The 16878-nt window shown below is 34.8% G+C and overlaps 1 protein-coding gene and 1 long non-coding RNA gene across 2 annotated transcripts in view; both read left to right on the plus strand.

Moving 5' to 3' along the window:
- Window positions 1-684: 684 nt before the first annotated feature.
- On the plus strand, window positions 685-3018 carry LOC138182024 (uncharacterized). Its single transcript, XR_011173673.1, has 3 exons — window positions 685-1002; window positions 2495-2685; window positions 2935-3018. It is a non-coding gene; the product is annotated as an uncharacterized LOC138182024 (long non-coding RNA).
- Window positions 3019-4064: 1046 nt separating this feature from the next.
- The window catches only part of LOC138182025 (uncharacterized), a 52685-nt gene continuing 39871 nt past the window's right edge, over window positions 4065-16878 (plus strand). Inside the window, exon 1 of the mRNA XM_069117494.1 lies at window positions 4065-4104. The gene's annotated coding sequence lies outside the window, so the exon portion shown is untranslated. The remainder of the gene's footprint in view (window positions 4105-16878) is intronic.

The raw sequence follows: 16878 nt of genomic DNA on the forward strand, positions 1-16878 counted from the left end.
CTTTTATCAGTACAAAATAAGCATAACTTACGATATATCGCTATTTCACACCGCATCTGTTTCATCTGTCATACTAACCTAACCTCTCTAGATAGAATGGAAGACGCTATTCGTCACGTCTTTGCTCTCGCTTACGTTTCTACGTTTTTCTTTAAACTTCTCTCACGGACTCGCGCCAACTTGTTCAATTTCGTACGAATTTGGTGACCGGATATGCGCGAGCTTCAGTCGGTTACTTTTTCTATATTTTTGCGCGTTTTTCACGCCCGTGATTTCCCTCGACCTCCTCTGTCTTGTTACTTTCAAAGTTCCTTTCTTCACCGTCGCTCACCCTGTACAATGCGTATGCAATGTGTAGGTTCGCGCGAGCGCCATATCCCCCTGCTACGTTCTTCGCTTATTTATCCATCTCGAGCGTTTCTATTTCCTTGACCCTATGGAACTTTGATTTTTACGATAGATCTAACGGTAAATTTAACAATAGTAAATATTTTATATGAAATTTGAGTAGCATCGAGAGATCGATAGACTGCAAAAAATAGTTTCGAGTTTACGAAGCTTATCATTATTCCGTAGAATTAGGACTTGAAAGAATCGAATATTCGTTGCTTTCTAAATAGAATTTCCCTCGTATTATCGTGACATAATATCAACGAGGACATATATGTGCACTGGTTTCTAATTACATTTTTTTGAAGGATAGAATTAGAACAGTTACGAACTACGGCGACCATATTCGAATCGTTGAGAAATCATTTAAATGGAAAATAGTTCAAAGCATATAAGAAATCGATAATGTTATTTAGGATCGTTCGACGTTCGAGCAACAAGTTCCTTAACCTACAAACCGGTTGGCAGCCCCGCTGAATACATCCACGCGGACGAGCGTCAACTAAAGTCGACGATACGTTATCGCCACACAATTACAACGTACTGTTGCTCGTGACCGTCGTGCGACACTACGCGACGACCGAAAAGGTTTAGAGAAGGAATCGATAAACGGTAAGCATAGGACGTAGAATGCTGAGAAGCAGTAATAGGAGTCAACGGAGATTGTGTTATCGATTATCGTATATCAATTCCGTAAATAGAATAAAGCGGCATCTAACGCGTTAGAGACGCAAAAACTTTCAGTTCTATCCGATACACGAGCGATAAATTTTTGTAGGCTGAACAACGCTACGCTTTTGCTTGCAAGGTGCATCGATTACAGAAAGATGATGCTCTAATGGTTACCTCAACGTGGATATTCTCGTCAGAACCATTTGTTAATTCATGCGAGGACACCTCATCGTAACTCTTATTCGCTCCGCTCAGTAAATTACTAAACGAATTATTTACGCCTCTGATGAAAGAGACTCGCGATGCTCTCGATTAGTGCCCAGTCGAGCTTAACTGCGCTCCCTTAGTAATCGTCGTCATGCAACCTTGTACAAGTGTCTTTAGCTTACACCCTATTTCTCGATCAGCCACGAATATACGTGCTTTCACACTGAAACATTTCCTCTGAAGCGAACCCTTCGAGTTAACGAGACTTTGCTTCTGCGCGTCGATTTTCCCTTGTTCCTTTGCCTCTTAAAATAACTTTCTCACCTTCCCCTACCTCTTCTCCTTTCCACTTGTGCCCAAACAGCTAATAATTATTTTCAATCTACTTCTGTTACTCCTACGTGTATCAATTTTAAAATTTAATGAAAAAGAGTTAATAAATGATTTGATATATTCATTCTTTGATAATGTATCATTATCATATTCAAAAGCATCAAAATTCACATCAAAACATCTGTTACAAAGCATAGAATATCAAAATTTATCCTTAAAGACATTAGCATTAAGTGTGAGAAGATCTTGAGATAGTAAAAGATTGCAGTTTATGTATTAAAATTGAAGTTTTGATGGCATTGATGAAGAGATTGAAATATTAGTTATGATCAAAATCGAAAGTCTTATCATTTTTTAATCGTCTGAGACATATTTTGTCTTATAGTTACTATCCAAACTCTAAGTTATTCATCGTTTGGCTTCAATGGAAGCCAATTTATAAAGTATAAAATTAATTCATATACCATATGCAAAAGTACTTGTTCTTAACTTTTAAAACAAATCTATAATAAAACATGAAACTTTATACAAGGTTCTTAAAAAAGTAGAAAGTCGATTAACTTGAGAAGATGAAACTTTATTAAATTTTGACTAGTAAAGATTGAAATTCTAATAAACTTTGATAAGTATAAGATCAGAAACTCTAACGTAATAGTTTAAAATCTAAAAATTAAGTACCTATGATTTCTAAACTATGCCAGACATCTGTATCTTGTAATTCCATATGAAGACTTATTAAAGTCTACTTTTATTTCAATAGAAGAATACAAATCAAATTTTCTAAAAATTTTCTTGCTTCTTAGTTGATAATATTTCAAATTGCAAAATATATAGAATATAATTAATCAATGTATGATATATTTCAAAGCTACTTACATTCTTGCCTTTCCAGCCCTTGTTGCATCTTCCTTAGAGGACAGGAAGAAGTCCAAGCTGTGAGATATCTGTAACAAAACATAAAATATTACAATTTGCTCTTGAAAGCACATTTTGTTGATTAAAATATTTCAGACAGCAAAAGGTGACATGCTATTAAATTTGAAACTTTAGCAATGATAGGGTCTAATGATCTAATAAACTCCAGTAAGTATAGAAATTGGAACTTTAATATAAACGTTTAAAATCTAAAAATTAAGAATACAATGATTGATTTCTGATGAGTGTCAGACATTTTTATTTCAACATTGGCTATTAACGTTTGCAGACTTTACTCCAGTAGGAAAATATTTATAACTTTTCAAATGATCGGTCATCTTTATTTTTTGATTAACACAAAATACAAAAAATTGAATAAATTGAAATACAATATACAAAACTACTTACATTTTTCAGCTCCTGGAAAGGCTTCATCCTCTTGAGAGATGCACTGACTCTAATACCGAAAATGAACATTTAAGAAAAGAAACATAAGAAAGAGGAGAATAAAACGCTACGTTAACGCGACCGGTTATAAAATATAATCGGCAAGCAAGAATTCCAATATTGCGTGCAAATTCACTTGATAAGATTCTACGACTTTCGCGTATTATTATTTACACAGTTCGATTTAATCAAAGCGATCGTGACTTGGAAACATTGAAATAAACTATGATGTAAACACTGACTCTACCAACAGCATCGCTCGCGATCACAAATATTCTTTGAAAATGAAACTGTTTGGCGGGGGGAAGGGGGAGGGGGGAGGGGGGAAGGTTGAAAGAAGAAAAATATTTTCATATTTTACATCTCCTCCCCATCGAACTTATTCAAGAAAATACTGCTATTGTCCTACACCTAAGAAATGATTATTAAGAAACTGCAATATATATTAAAGACATTAAATGTAAATTATAACACGTCTTTCGATATTGAATAAATGCTTGTCCATACCCTGAATGTACATAATACGATTATTTGCAAGAATCATACTCTGAACGTTCGTTATTACAGTATAGAACATACACTCCGTTAACATACTATATCACGCTTTATAAATATTCGAAAATGTTTGCAAAAAATCTAAATTTCACAACTAAATATGCTTGAAGAACGACACTACGTGAAAGCGCGCGTGAAATCTTGTTTCGAAGCATCTGAGAGTCATTGCGCGCCACCTTTGTGGAAAAAATATAAGTTGTGAAGTTGCAAACATGTGACATTAACTGTAGCAAATTCACGTAATATAGCAAGATAAAGGCGGACATTCAGTGTGGAGAGAAATTCTGACAAATCAATCGTATATTTATTATGTAGGTATATTTGTAAATCTTCAGTATCTCGATTTTTAATTTCTATTTTAGAGTTGCAATTTTTACAGCGATTAAATTTTATTAGAAAATTTGAATTCTTATGACTACTATAATTTCAAGTTTGAATAGAATCTCATATTTCGTTAACTGAAACTGTTTGAGCGATTATCACTGTGTTTTTCAAAACAAATTACAATAATTTATGTTTTTATTAAAGGTTTTACATCTTCCCACCCTGCCTATTCCCTGGAAAAGAACTGCAAAGGCCAACAATGTAAGTAAACATGTACATGATTTGTATTTTGTACTTGATTTAATCTTATTACTTGTATTTTACAATAATTATCGTTAATTGAAAAGTAGAATCTGATTAAAAATTTAACAAGTTTGAACTTTTCATTTTGAATCGAAAATTGCATAAAAATTTTCTGTTTAATGGATATAACCTTTAATCTTTCGTTATTTAAACTTTTCACATAAATAACACTGTTTTTATTAAAACATACGAAGGTATTAGAGTGGAACTTTGTTCGTCCGAGAATGTATCAAATTTCATGGGCAAGTAGATAATACGCGATAGGCAGATTTCAGAACCAAAACGATTCATGAGCGATCCTTTGTATTTTCAAAGACGTGCTTCGACGAAAGAACGGCTTGAGTAGAATATTTCTACTAATATTTCATTTAGTTGATCGATATAAATGTATTCGCAACTAATTCCTTTCGTTAAAGTGTAGTAACATAATAAGTCATAAAATTAGTAAAGCAAAGCAAAGTATAAGGATTATTGAAATTTGACACGAGAAGAGACTATAAAATCAAAGAATATTGTTCTAAGATTATGAATAAATTCTACTCTACGTGCCTAGATACTGCTTGGGTGAAAGAAAAGCAATCGACATAACGATCATAGTTCGTAAGCTTAATAATTTCACAGCAACCGAAGTTGCATTGGTCGTGCACAACGTATTTTCCACAATGCGTGGAATTACATCGTTTTTGCTATTCATCGTAATTTCGAAATACGTACTTATATATGTCACAAGTATGGATCTAATTAGAATTTCCAATAACAATGCTATTAGATTACAACGATAGCATCTATTCTAATAATATTATTTCTTATAATATTAACTTGCCTGTTACGAACCGTAATGGTATTACGTATAGTTGGAGAATTTGTCAAATTGTTTCATTGGTTTCGTATAAGCTTGGATTTGTATGAAAAATTTAAAAAATTGTCATTATATTTCTCGAAGTTTAGTCTACAATTATATTAAATTATACGTTTAACTTTATGTTAGAACGTACAAATTGGCATTGCAATTATACGATACGATAGTAAAATTTATCTTTAATTCCAACCATAAGTAACGTTGTAATTTTCTTCTACGAATCGCTAGAAAATTTATTAGCTACTTCCGTTGCGTTTATACGTTTAACAAATGATCTTTTTATAGCTGCTGGTTTTATCGCTTTTATTCTTTACTCTTTACTATTTAGTCTTTATTCTTTATTCTTTATTGAACTGCGAGTGTTCCAGACGTATCTCGTTTCATTCGATCGGTAGACTACTAACCATTCGGCTGAATCGCGGCTGTGTTCCCCGTATCGCTAAAATGAAGGATGTTTGGAGTAGAAGGCGCATCTGTTTCCTAAGTGCTGCTGAAGGAATTTGAAAAATGCGGTGGAAAAAGATATTCTGCATCGGTAACATTAAAAAGAGTCCTGAATGCGAACAATCCGTCGTACATTTTTATCGTAGAATTTATCGCAGATTTATTTTTCCATATAGATTGCGTCGTCTGTTCTTCTTTTCTCTTTCCGGGGGTATCTTACTTTTTGACCGCGCCATCAATAACGAACGATCTTGTATATCTATAACCACATTTATTATGAGCATCGATTAATTATTCTAGCGAAATTGGAGCGACACGAATTGCTATCACACTTCGTTATTCGTTTCTTTTTTCATTGAGCCATATGTTTCCGCGCTTTAATCTTTTACAGAGGGATAGCAGTGTCACGTAAATCAGCCAGAGTCCTCTTATCCTGGCTTGACGTGTGAGAACCAACGCAACGTGAGGCTGAGGGTTATCGGATCAGTATCTATAGCACTCACGGAGAGTACAGCTAGATGTTAGAAAAAGAAAACTAGATGCTATCGCGCTTACAATTAGTAAATTTCCTGCATCTAGAATTTTATGCTATTATCATCAACCAAAACCAATCTGATAATCGACACAGAAACTACAAAATATCTAGCGCGAGTATACATATATGTATTTCATGGAGATCGCAAAAATATTTAAACGGTCAATTATCCACTGTATTAAAAGGCCTCGATATGCCTACACGTGGAACCATCCTTAACACTTGCATATTATAATTTTCAATTATGATTGCTATCCATACTGCATAGTAATTTTGTACTAGATATGTGTTTGCGATAAACATTTTACAACTTCTATATACGTTGTTGTTTTTAAATTTTGTCGATATAGTAATTTAATATTACCATAAATGAGCATATTATACATACACGTGCACAGATTTCCGTGGTAAGCATGTATTCAAATATCCACCGTACATTCCGATCGTGTAAATCTATGTTCGTGATCCACGATATATATTTTATTTTACGTATTTGAAAGGGAATAACTATTTCCAAATACGTATGTATTATATCAAGATTTCCTTTACGAGAAATTGAAATTACCGTTTTTAACGCATATTTCAGCGAAGCGTAAATTTTGTATTTCATCCTTTGTGAAAAAATACCAAGCAAAGAATGACATTTTCGGTATAGGATGACCTGACAAGCATGCTGGAAAAGTTCATTGATATACTTCAGGAACAGCCAATGTTGCCTTAAAATAGTTTATTGATTGTAAGTATGAAACAACCTTTTCTGAATGTATAAGAATCCTTATCGAAACTTTAAAGCCATTTTGCTTTCGAAACTACAGTTTTTAAGTTTGTGGAAACGATATTCTAGAAACTTATAAGGTCTTTGCCTTTAAGATTTAAGAGCTTATAAAAATGCGAGTTTTTTCGCTGCTTCACCCAAGATTACAATAATATGCGCAATAATGTTTAGTCGTATTAATATAAACGAGCGATAATTTTCCTCGCTTTGATCTGATTTAAGTTTAAAATCATATCGCTTTATTAATTTCTCGTTCGGTACGTTTACTTTCTTTTAAAATATAATTTTAATTAGGTACTTTCGTTACCGTTTTATTCCGAAGATGCTGCTTGCAGGTAATTTAATTATCGATATCAATGTGCGGCCAGGGAAGAAATTTCTTTAATTTGTTGAATAATTTCTTTAAATATATCAAAAAATTATTAATTTGCTATACTTATTTCGAAATGTCGTAGAGCGTAAAACAATTCGTTAAATGGTGTTTCTCTTCCATTTTACAATGTGCTTCTTCATTACGTGCTCAGAGAGTAAGGTTTTCCTCGTATCAACAGACCAATACATATTTTCATAGCCAACATTAGTAAAAATTATTTTAGGTATCGTTTCCAGAATATAAATCTATTAAAAGATCTATTTAGCCGAAGCACTACTCCTCACTATCTTTTAATAACTTTTTACGTGCTATGACTATTATACTATGACCATTGTACTGCACTGTACGATATGCATATAATAGCATTTAATATGTAGGATACGTAGATAGATGTGATACGCAAAGATGAAATATGCGTATGAGCTGAATCCTTCCAACTCTCAACATATTTACTTTCAAGGTTTAATACCTTTCCACTAAAAGCATTTCCTAGATCCCTTGTAATCCTGCTTCTTGGAAACCGGAATGAGAGCGGACATGAAACGTTATTACGAACAACGTGTAACGTACTTGATAGAAAATTAATGATCAAACTAAATTAAGGCAAGAAAACACCTAAATACTGATCGACGTGTTTAACTTTTACGTTTAACGAATACTTTGATCGATAATTGAAAATATGTCGATGAAAAGAATATTATACACGTGGCACTCTCGTCGCACGATTCACTTTTACACAGTTCCATCTTTGCACGATTTCTTTCAACACGATTTATTTACTTTTGTCACTGTTTGGTCGCTGTTACGCGATTTTCGACCAATTGAAAATCGTCACAACGATTTGAATATTCGAACTAAATAAATATCTCTGGGAAAAAGATAACATTTCAGTTTCACTTAAAATACAGAAGCTTGCGACAGACATTCAGAATTATAACGATAGGTTACAGAAGGACGTAAGATATTTTTGACTGCCAATTAACCAACTGTGATGTGGGATTTCCGCAACCACAGCCAATTAGGTCAATGAGGGGAATCAAAGGAAAATGCCCTAACCGATGATAGATACTGGCATTACGTGCAGCCATACTGTGACGCAACGCTGGTGATTGGAGTGTCCATTTTTTCTTTTATCCGTTTCGACGCATAATCGGAAGTTTTACACTTGTTCCATAGAATCGTGCGTACATGAGTAAACGATTCAAATAAAAATTTATCTTCGTTCTTTATTATAATTATAGTGCAACGTAAAAGCATAGTATACTAAAAAAGAATACAGTTCGTGCAGGATTATCGTCCAACGTACGTTCGGCAGCGATTAGTCATATTCGCGAGCATTTCTTCATCTTATTTACAAGGTAATCGTATATACGTAGTCTTACATTGAAACTTCTCCTTCAAAGTTTAGTTATTAGAAGCTGTAGGTGCCTAAGTGGGATGAAACAGGGTTAAAAGCAACAAGCTAAATATTCCAAAATGCATTATAGCAGCTGATGCAAACTTACACGTATAACGAATAATTACGATCGAACAATTACACATTCGTATTTTAATGACCTAAATACGCGATAAACGTGTAACGAACTAATTCACCGAAAGGCGCAACTTTTAACAAATTTGACGACGTTCGACTTTTACGAATTATCGTGAACTTTGAGACTGAGAAACTGAGCAAAGAATATCCGCGATACTTTATTTTATTAATTTTATTTGAAAGCTGATTTTTCAGGCAACCGAACCCAGAAAATTAATCTTGGATGAGAAAGCTCGTTCTACGCTTTTGTTTCATTCTTGAATAAGAAATCACCTCTTGCCTATTTGCGTTATATAATATTTGCGGTCATACTCTATATAAATAGAGCTCCGTCAAATCGAAATGTCAACTTCGTTCCCGCCGATAGAGTAGTCAAGTTGCCTGACACGAGTGCAAGCAATTTAAATCGGAGTAACTTGAAATCTCTTTACCAACGTGAAATTGTTATTTATTTGAAATATCCTCTCGTGTCTCGATGCCTATCCGTAATAGTCAAGACGTTTGATTCCAAATATATAATTCGAAATATTTTACCGCTATGGATCTGTTATTTTACTTGACTGGAAATATGTTCTCAACTTACAAACGAAGTTGAGATTCGTTAGATTTTTGTACAAGCAACGCGGCAGAATGTGAGTTTGATTTACAGAAAGACGAATAAGGTGCGATTAATTCTGGTTATTCTAAGATATTCTCCCTACTACACTTGCCTCGATCGCGCTTCATAAACCATAAACCATAAACCATAAACCACCATAGACCGCCAAAGCGAGAACTTTGGTCGAAGCGAGAGACTCTCGTTCGTACATACCTACGTACGCGTGTATGTACACACGTACGATATATATGTACACGCTGTCTATTTTCCAAAACCACGATTCAACTAGGTTCCTTCGGCTATTCCTTAACTCGAAGGGAATACGTAGTTTCTGAGTAATATAACGTTATTTCCAGTTCCGCACTTACCGATACCGATGCCCTAAACTAACATGACGTTTTCCAACTTTATATTCGATCAAATTCCTCATATTTCACGTTTCCGTTATATTCGTAATTATAATTACAATTTTACATTCGAACGTAGCTATTTTTCTTTTATTCTCCATTAGATATGTCGCTGAAACGAGGTTACGCAAGTTCAAACAACTCGAATTAAAGCCACTAAACTAATCTGGTTTCTCTCAAGAGCGAAATCCTATACGCAAAATCCTTGTCCTGTACTTTTATTCTAACAGAGGTAACATAAAACTTGGCCGTCAGTTCGCCGCAACTCTATTTCACGTTGTTAGCGAATCTTAGCAATGAACGATATAAGGAAACATATCGGGAAATATGTGTGAACGAGCGTAAAAAAGAAAGTTAAAATAAATTGGAACATTTTCTTTGGCACGTTGAAACAAGATTTACATACGTATCATTTAGTTATAACACGATACAGGATTATTATTTAACATAAATAAAAGTAAGATTCTAAAACTTTAGCACGTAGTTTTATGGACATTGTCAAAGATTAGCGTACTCGTACTTTCACGTATAGAGTTAGGCAATAAGGACTTAAAAATGTATGTGACCCGTATAGTAGAGTTATACGAGATGTTTACATATCAAAGATACGATTTTACATACGCGACGAATGTAGACTAAGTGCAAAGTTTTACTACGCTGTGTCGTTCTTAGGAACGCAAGTATAATGCATGTATATAATGCAAGTATAATATAACATGTACTTACTTTGTATTGAGAAAAAATTGCATTGGACGCGACAAAATCCAATCTATCTGTATAAATGTAATTGTCTGGATAAACTACAAGTTTATCGCGATATGGACGTTGTAAAAAATAACCTTTACGAAGAATTCCTATGCATGTGAGAAAAAACTGAGGGATACGGTGGCAGGATGGGTAAGAGAAAAACAAAGGGATAAAGAGGTCATATGCTCTGTGAGGTGTAGTTGGAAAGGCGACCAGCCGTGCAGATTGAGCCACAGGATGTGAAGCCCATCAGGGTTTATTGAGTGTAAAGAGTAGAGAGACAAAACAAAGAGGAAAAAGGGCACTGTGCGTTTCTAGGAAAAATGAAATTTTATCAAAAAGCAACTTTAAATATAGAATATTGAAATTGCGTTTAGTTATTGGGTATAACGAATAAGGTGTACATGTGTGCGTTGGTGGTCGTATCGCGTATCCATTTGAGAGCAACTTCGAGAATTTTTATTCTCGGATAGGCGATAGAAAGCTTACCAAGCGCGTACCATCCGATCGGGGCTCTGAAAACCATGTAAGGTCGGGATTCGTATAAATTTAACGGATCCTATCGAGTTTTCCATTGCAGAAGCAGAAGGGTTTCCGTTTTAGACAGACCGAATAAACGGGAAAAATCAAAGTAACATATACGCGTAGCCGTTAGCAATGATATTTTATTCTCAACAAAACCTTTCTTTACAGTTGATGTCCGCTCCACAAAACATAGATACGTACGACGAGAAAGGTTCGATAATCTTTCGCATAATCGTATAATCGAAACGTATCTTTATCCTTTCTTCTTTCCAAGAATAAATACGAAATATACACGTTGAAAATATATGGTATACGAAGCGTATATCGAGAGACAAGAAGCGGCCTTATATCGCGACACAAAAGGACTACACAAGTAATCGCAAATGTGACCAAACACATTGCACGCGTGCTAATTCGAAACGAAATACGTATTCATCGAGGTAGACATTTAATAAGATTTGTAAAACAGGCTATGACCCAATGTTTGTTCGAACGGAAATTGTTAACAGATGCGCGTGTGATTTCCGCAGGTACATGTATATCACATTAATTTGCTACTATTTCAAATTTATCGAGCGTTTAGAGAATCGTCGAATTTGTAAAAATGTAGGTACAACGATACGATATCGAATCGAAATACGACTAACGATTATAAAACTGGCAATCACCCATCGTTATCATAGAAATTTATCAATGGGTAAGGAAAGAAGAATATTTCAAAAGTAAGAATAGCGTTCATTTTTATTCCCACAATCAGGAACGTATAAAATACAAATATAAATACGTAATACATACTCGGTAATTGTATCGAACAAAGAAACGTATGACGATATCAAATCAAGAGAACCGTCGAAAGCGTGCGGATCCAGTATTTTTAACGGAATAATTTTGAGAAACAACAGAACGTTACGAACGTAATGCTACGTCCAATTACTTTTTTCAGTTTTACATCGATAATAGTGGAAGAAATATCGAAATAAACGTTTACTTGGAAAATAATCATAAGGGAAAATTAACGATTAAATGCAACGATCAACCTGTCTAACCGTGGCGATTATAATCGCGTAGTACATTAGTCGTGGCACGCTAAGTTTTGGTTTCCGATAGGGCAAAATGAGAATACGTTTTTCATATACGTAGTACTGTTTGCAATTTCCTAGAAATTTCAAATATCAATATTACATTAAACGTCGTTACGATGTACCGTTAGATTTCTTTACACGTAGCATTTTATTATAATCGTACAAGTTACTATTTACAAATTATGACGCTATCTAGTCTCACAATGTGCGATCACTTTGACAATTATCTTCTATAAATAGCGAATTGTAACGTTATCGTCGCAGAATGAAGATATTTACATAGCAATGCGTGAAAATAATAAAATACGTCGAAATTATACGCACTATCGTGTCGTATAGCGCGAACATAGACCAGTAAGTTAAGAACAGTGAATTACGATCGTCAATTTACAGCGGTGCTGTCCACGGTGTTCTTCTTCGCTATGCTAATCTCGTAATATTTTTCTCTTCTACGTATACGAAGACTACGGATGAAAATACGATAAGTCGCATTTCCCGCCTCTGATAGAAGAGCAGTTTTAAAATTCAATACGTCGTCGATCAATTCCATAACAAAATTATCTTTGCGTTTGATTTTGGGAATACCTATTTACACACGTGTTTTCTCATCGTCTCGACGTGTCAAAGATATCGATGAACGTTAGTTACGCAAACTAGCGTCGATTAAGTTAAAGTAACGCAACGACTAAACTAATATCGATCGTTTCTTACCAAACATCTTGGATATCTTCGATACCCATTTTCGATAGGCTTATATTTTCCAATCGATCATCAGGTTATTCCCTTTTTCGACTGTTTCGTATCGAGACACTTCTTAATCGTAAAGCCGCGTAAGAGTGTTTTTCAATTATGATCAAACGTGATCCAGCCCTTTAGAGGTTCTGTAAAGAACCGATTATTCGAGATAGAAATTTCACGCGATAAAAACGGTACGCGTTATTCTGCGCTGCATAATTCGATAAATAAGACAAAGTATCGGTATTACTCGTAAAACTCGGATAGCACTGATCTATAACATAATACGTATGTATGTAATATTAATACAAGTACGTATTTCGAATATAACGAAACAACGATTCACACTTGCTTTGTGAAAAACGAAAAGGTGCACCTGATTCTGTTATAGTTTTTCTCTTCAATTTCCTAGCGCTTTGGTACGCTAGGATACGCTATTCTAATTTTGTACGTCAACAAATGGAAGAAAGATTCGCTCGAAAGCAAAAGAAGAAAATTTTACCTATTCTATTGGGTTTTACGTATCATTTTCGGCCGCTAATTCTTACACTAAATCTCTGCCGCTAAATCTCTATGATGAAAATATGTGGTCTAAATATGGCGTACACCAGCACCGATTATTACAAACAGCACCAATAATCAATAAGTAGTAAAGAATCGATAAAGCACATATCACGATTTTCAAAGTACGCTTTGAATTCCATAGTTATTATTCAAATTTCTACGATTCTATGGATATCGATTATTTCACGAAATTTTCATGTGCCGCGCTAACAGGTATCAAAGTTCGATAATTTTATCTAAACGGTCGCGTATAACCAACCTAGCTGTTAAACTAACTGTTAAATCAGTATATTATGTGTAGTTAAATAAAGTTAAAATATTGAACGTACGTGTAACATGATATATTTAAATAATTGGCAAACAAACAACGATAACTAACGTAAACGTCGACGAAGGAATAAATAACTTAATTGGTTCTTGATTCGACATCGATATCTTTCGAATCTGAATTTTTCACCGTAGATACTTGTACATATACGTACATATATAGGTACTTATATAGAAAATATCGTCAACGTCGAAGCGAAATAATCGTCTACGCGAGTGTACTTCGTCACGCATAATAGAATCAAAGCTTTTTAGAACAATGGTACTACTCGCTTACGTTCGAGTTCGTAACGTACCTTTTAATTCCATGTAACTTCCAAATGAATTTGCTAATTGCTTGAAAAAAGAAAGTGAAAGTTCAAATAATAAAATATGTCTAACTCGTGTTCGCGCGCGGACGCGTATTCTCGAAACGATCAGTCGCGTAATCGGAGCCATTCGTTCGATTCTGCGGCCGATCGTTCGATCTCTGTCGGATTCGATCGATAAGTCGTTGCTTAATTATACGATTATCTAGCTTGGTTGTGCGCACTCTGAAAGATCGACATTACGTAGGAACCGATTAGAAGCTGTGGCAAAATCCACCGTGAAGTAATCCGCTTGTAGTACAGTTTTACGCGTGCGTTCCATATCGTATTTGCGTTCGTGCGACATTCCTACACTACAGAAACAACATTGCCTCGTATCGATTTTCTTTTGAGCCAACCAGAACGCTTTGAACTAAAACAACCGAACGTTTTGCATTTTTGAGCTATACGTTTTGAGCTGTGCTAATCTTACGAGTAAGTTCTGTATATCCTCGCTAATTCGTCCGCATTTTGAACTTACATTTACCCTTACTTTACAGTAGGTATTTGGCATTAGCGTCTACCGTACGATCGAAACAAGTAATAAACAGGTAAAGGTTAATAAACGGATCTCGGCAATGAAACGTCTTACGATTAGTCGCGGCCAGACTTTATCTTTTCACTGTACTTTAACCGTAACTTTCTTCGCAATCATGCGTTCGATGTACACGAATACTTTTACAGTTTTAACGATATTTTAACTCCTTTTTTTTTTTATCAACGTGCTAATCTCGACCAACTTTTGTCAACTTTTCTTTTACCGAACATCGAGGACTACGTACATGCGAAAGTTAACTATCGTTGATAAAAAGCGCACGATTCGTAGAGCATAGAACTCTGCAACGTGCATAAAAATAGAAATAATTTATCTAGCATCATTTGGTTTACAACCCCATGCTACCGATACAAGTTTTAACGACAACGAGTGGGAAATTAATCACTCGATCGAAATATCGCGATCTCGACTCTGAACGAACGGTTAGATAACGAGCAAAACGGATAAACTGAACAACAAGACGATTTGCGTTACTACTGTGTTTTGTAGAAGAATGGAAGCGAAAAGTGACTTCCTCGCGCAATATGCGTACCTCTTGGTGCTCGTGCAACATAGAGATTCGTTTCAATAATCGTACTTGTCGTTCGCGAAACCTTACGTCACGTAATAGCTGTTTATAATCTGTTTTCAATCGATAGTTAACGTTTAATTATTATTTATCGATCGATCGATACGTGCTTGATAGGAAATTAATCGTATTTAAAGTCAAATCGAAATTACGAGCGATCAAGTTGATTCAAACGCGATTCTTCTTCTGTTCAAATAAAATTTGTAGAAACGTATCAAGAAACGTCTAATATCTTTTCTAATTTTCTTTTATCTTTCTACCTTGATCTCTGAAACGATATCGCATTTTACAAATTATCGTAATTTACGAAAATATTCAAACGATACAATTTGAACAAAAGTACAAATTTGAAAAGAGTACAATTTGAAAAAAAGTTGCTCGACGTAAGCAATAAAACGTAAAATACCAGAAATTATCAAAAAGGAAGTTCGCTACTCTATAAGTAGTATCCTATCGTGCAACGCACAAAAATTGCTTTCGCGTATCTACGCGTTTACGCATCGGTAAACAACGAAACTGTTGAAACTTCTTGGCGAATAATTGCGTTATCAAAATAGTCTTTTGCGAATTAACGAATCTTGCAGATAGTGATCATAATACGCAGCACACGGTACATTCGATATTTGAAATTGTTATTCAGCACCGATGATAATTATATCGATAGCAAGTTTTATTCGTCGCGATAGTAATTACTATGGAAAGAAACGTATTCGAAACGTACACGTTCGAACGAAATATAATGTAAAAGAATCGAACAAACTGGTACGTTCTTTACAGAAAGTTAAGCGTGTTTAAAGAAACGTCTGTAAGTTAGAAATAAATCGATATAAATATTCGTGCCTTTAATTATAATTATTATCGTGCGACGAATAAAGTTTGCTCGTGAAATAGTCGTAATCGTTGGAAAATTACCATGTACCTATAATTAATGGATAGAGCACGCAACGATTCGTTCGACGAACAACTATTTAAACAGCTATATAAATTAACTTAATATTACGTTAATTAAATTCAAAGTAAGTTATACTAGGACTCGTTTGAACAGGTACACGTTGCGTACGTAGCGACGAGAGTGACTCGAAAAAGTTTCTCGATAAGGTCACGTTTGACTAGATCTCGCGAAAGTTTCGCGTACTTGATGCGATATTTTACAAATAACGACTGTACACGTATAACGTATCGAGTACGCATCGACGTTGAACGTGAATCGAAAATGATCGTTATCTAATGACAGTAGTTGGTAACGTTGAACAACGAACGTTACCCGTTACCGATATTTAGTAGGACTCGCGTATAGAATCTGATTAACAGAGCGTACCTATGTTACGGTATACGAATGTTGACGAAAAGATCTTCTCAACGGCTATTTCTTTTGCTCGCGCGACTCGCGGACAATGGTTCGACGAACAAGAGGTGGAAATCTTTAGAAAATACGACACAGCTGTAACGCGTTAAATGATCGACTACGGTAGATTGCAGTTGTCAAACATCGATTTGCCTAACACGATACTTATCCGTGTAGGTTCGAATCCAATAAATTCCATACTGCGAACTAATGTAAATAGCTGTATACGTATGATACAAAGGGTAAACAACGTTCAGCTATGTGCAAACATTTTCTTACATTTACTACGCGTATATCAATTCCGCTCGTAAACTTCAATAATCTCAGAACTTGCGAAACTATTTTTTCACGCGATTGTGTCGCATGATCGCGATCGCGCTTTAAAGTTTGAGAATATCCCAACAAATTATT

The sequence above is a fragment of the Bombus flavifrons genome, chromosome 7, assembly GCF_040668555.2.
Source record: "Bombus flavifrons isolate JBK064 chromosome 7, iyBomFlav1_principal, whole genome shotgun sequence".
Classification (NCBI taxonomy): domain Eukaryota; kingdom Metazoa; phylum Arthropoda; class Insecta; order Hymenoptera; family Apidae; genus Bombus; species Bombus flavifrons.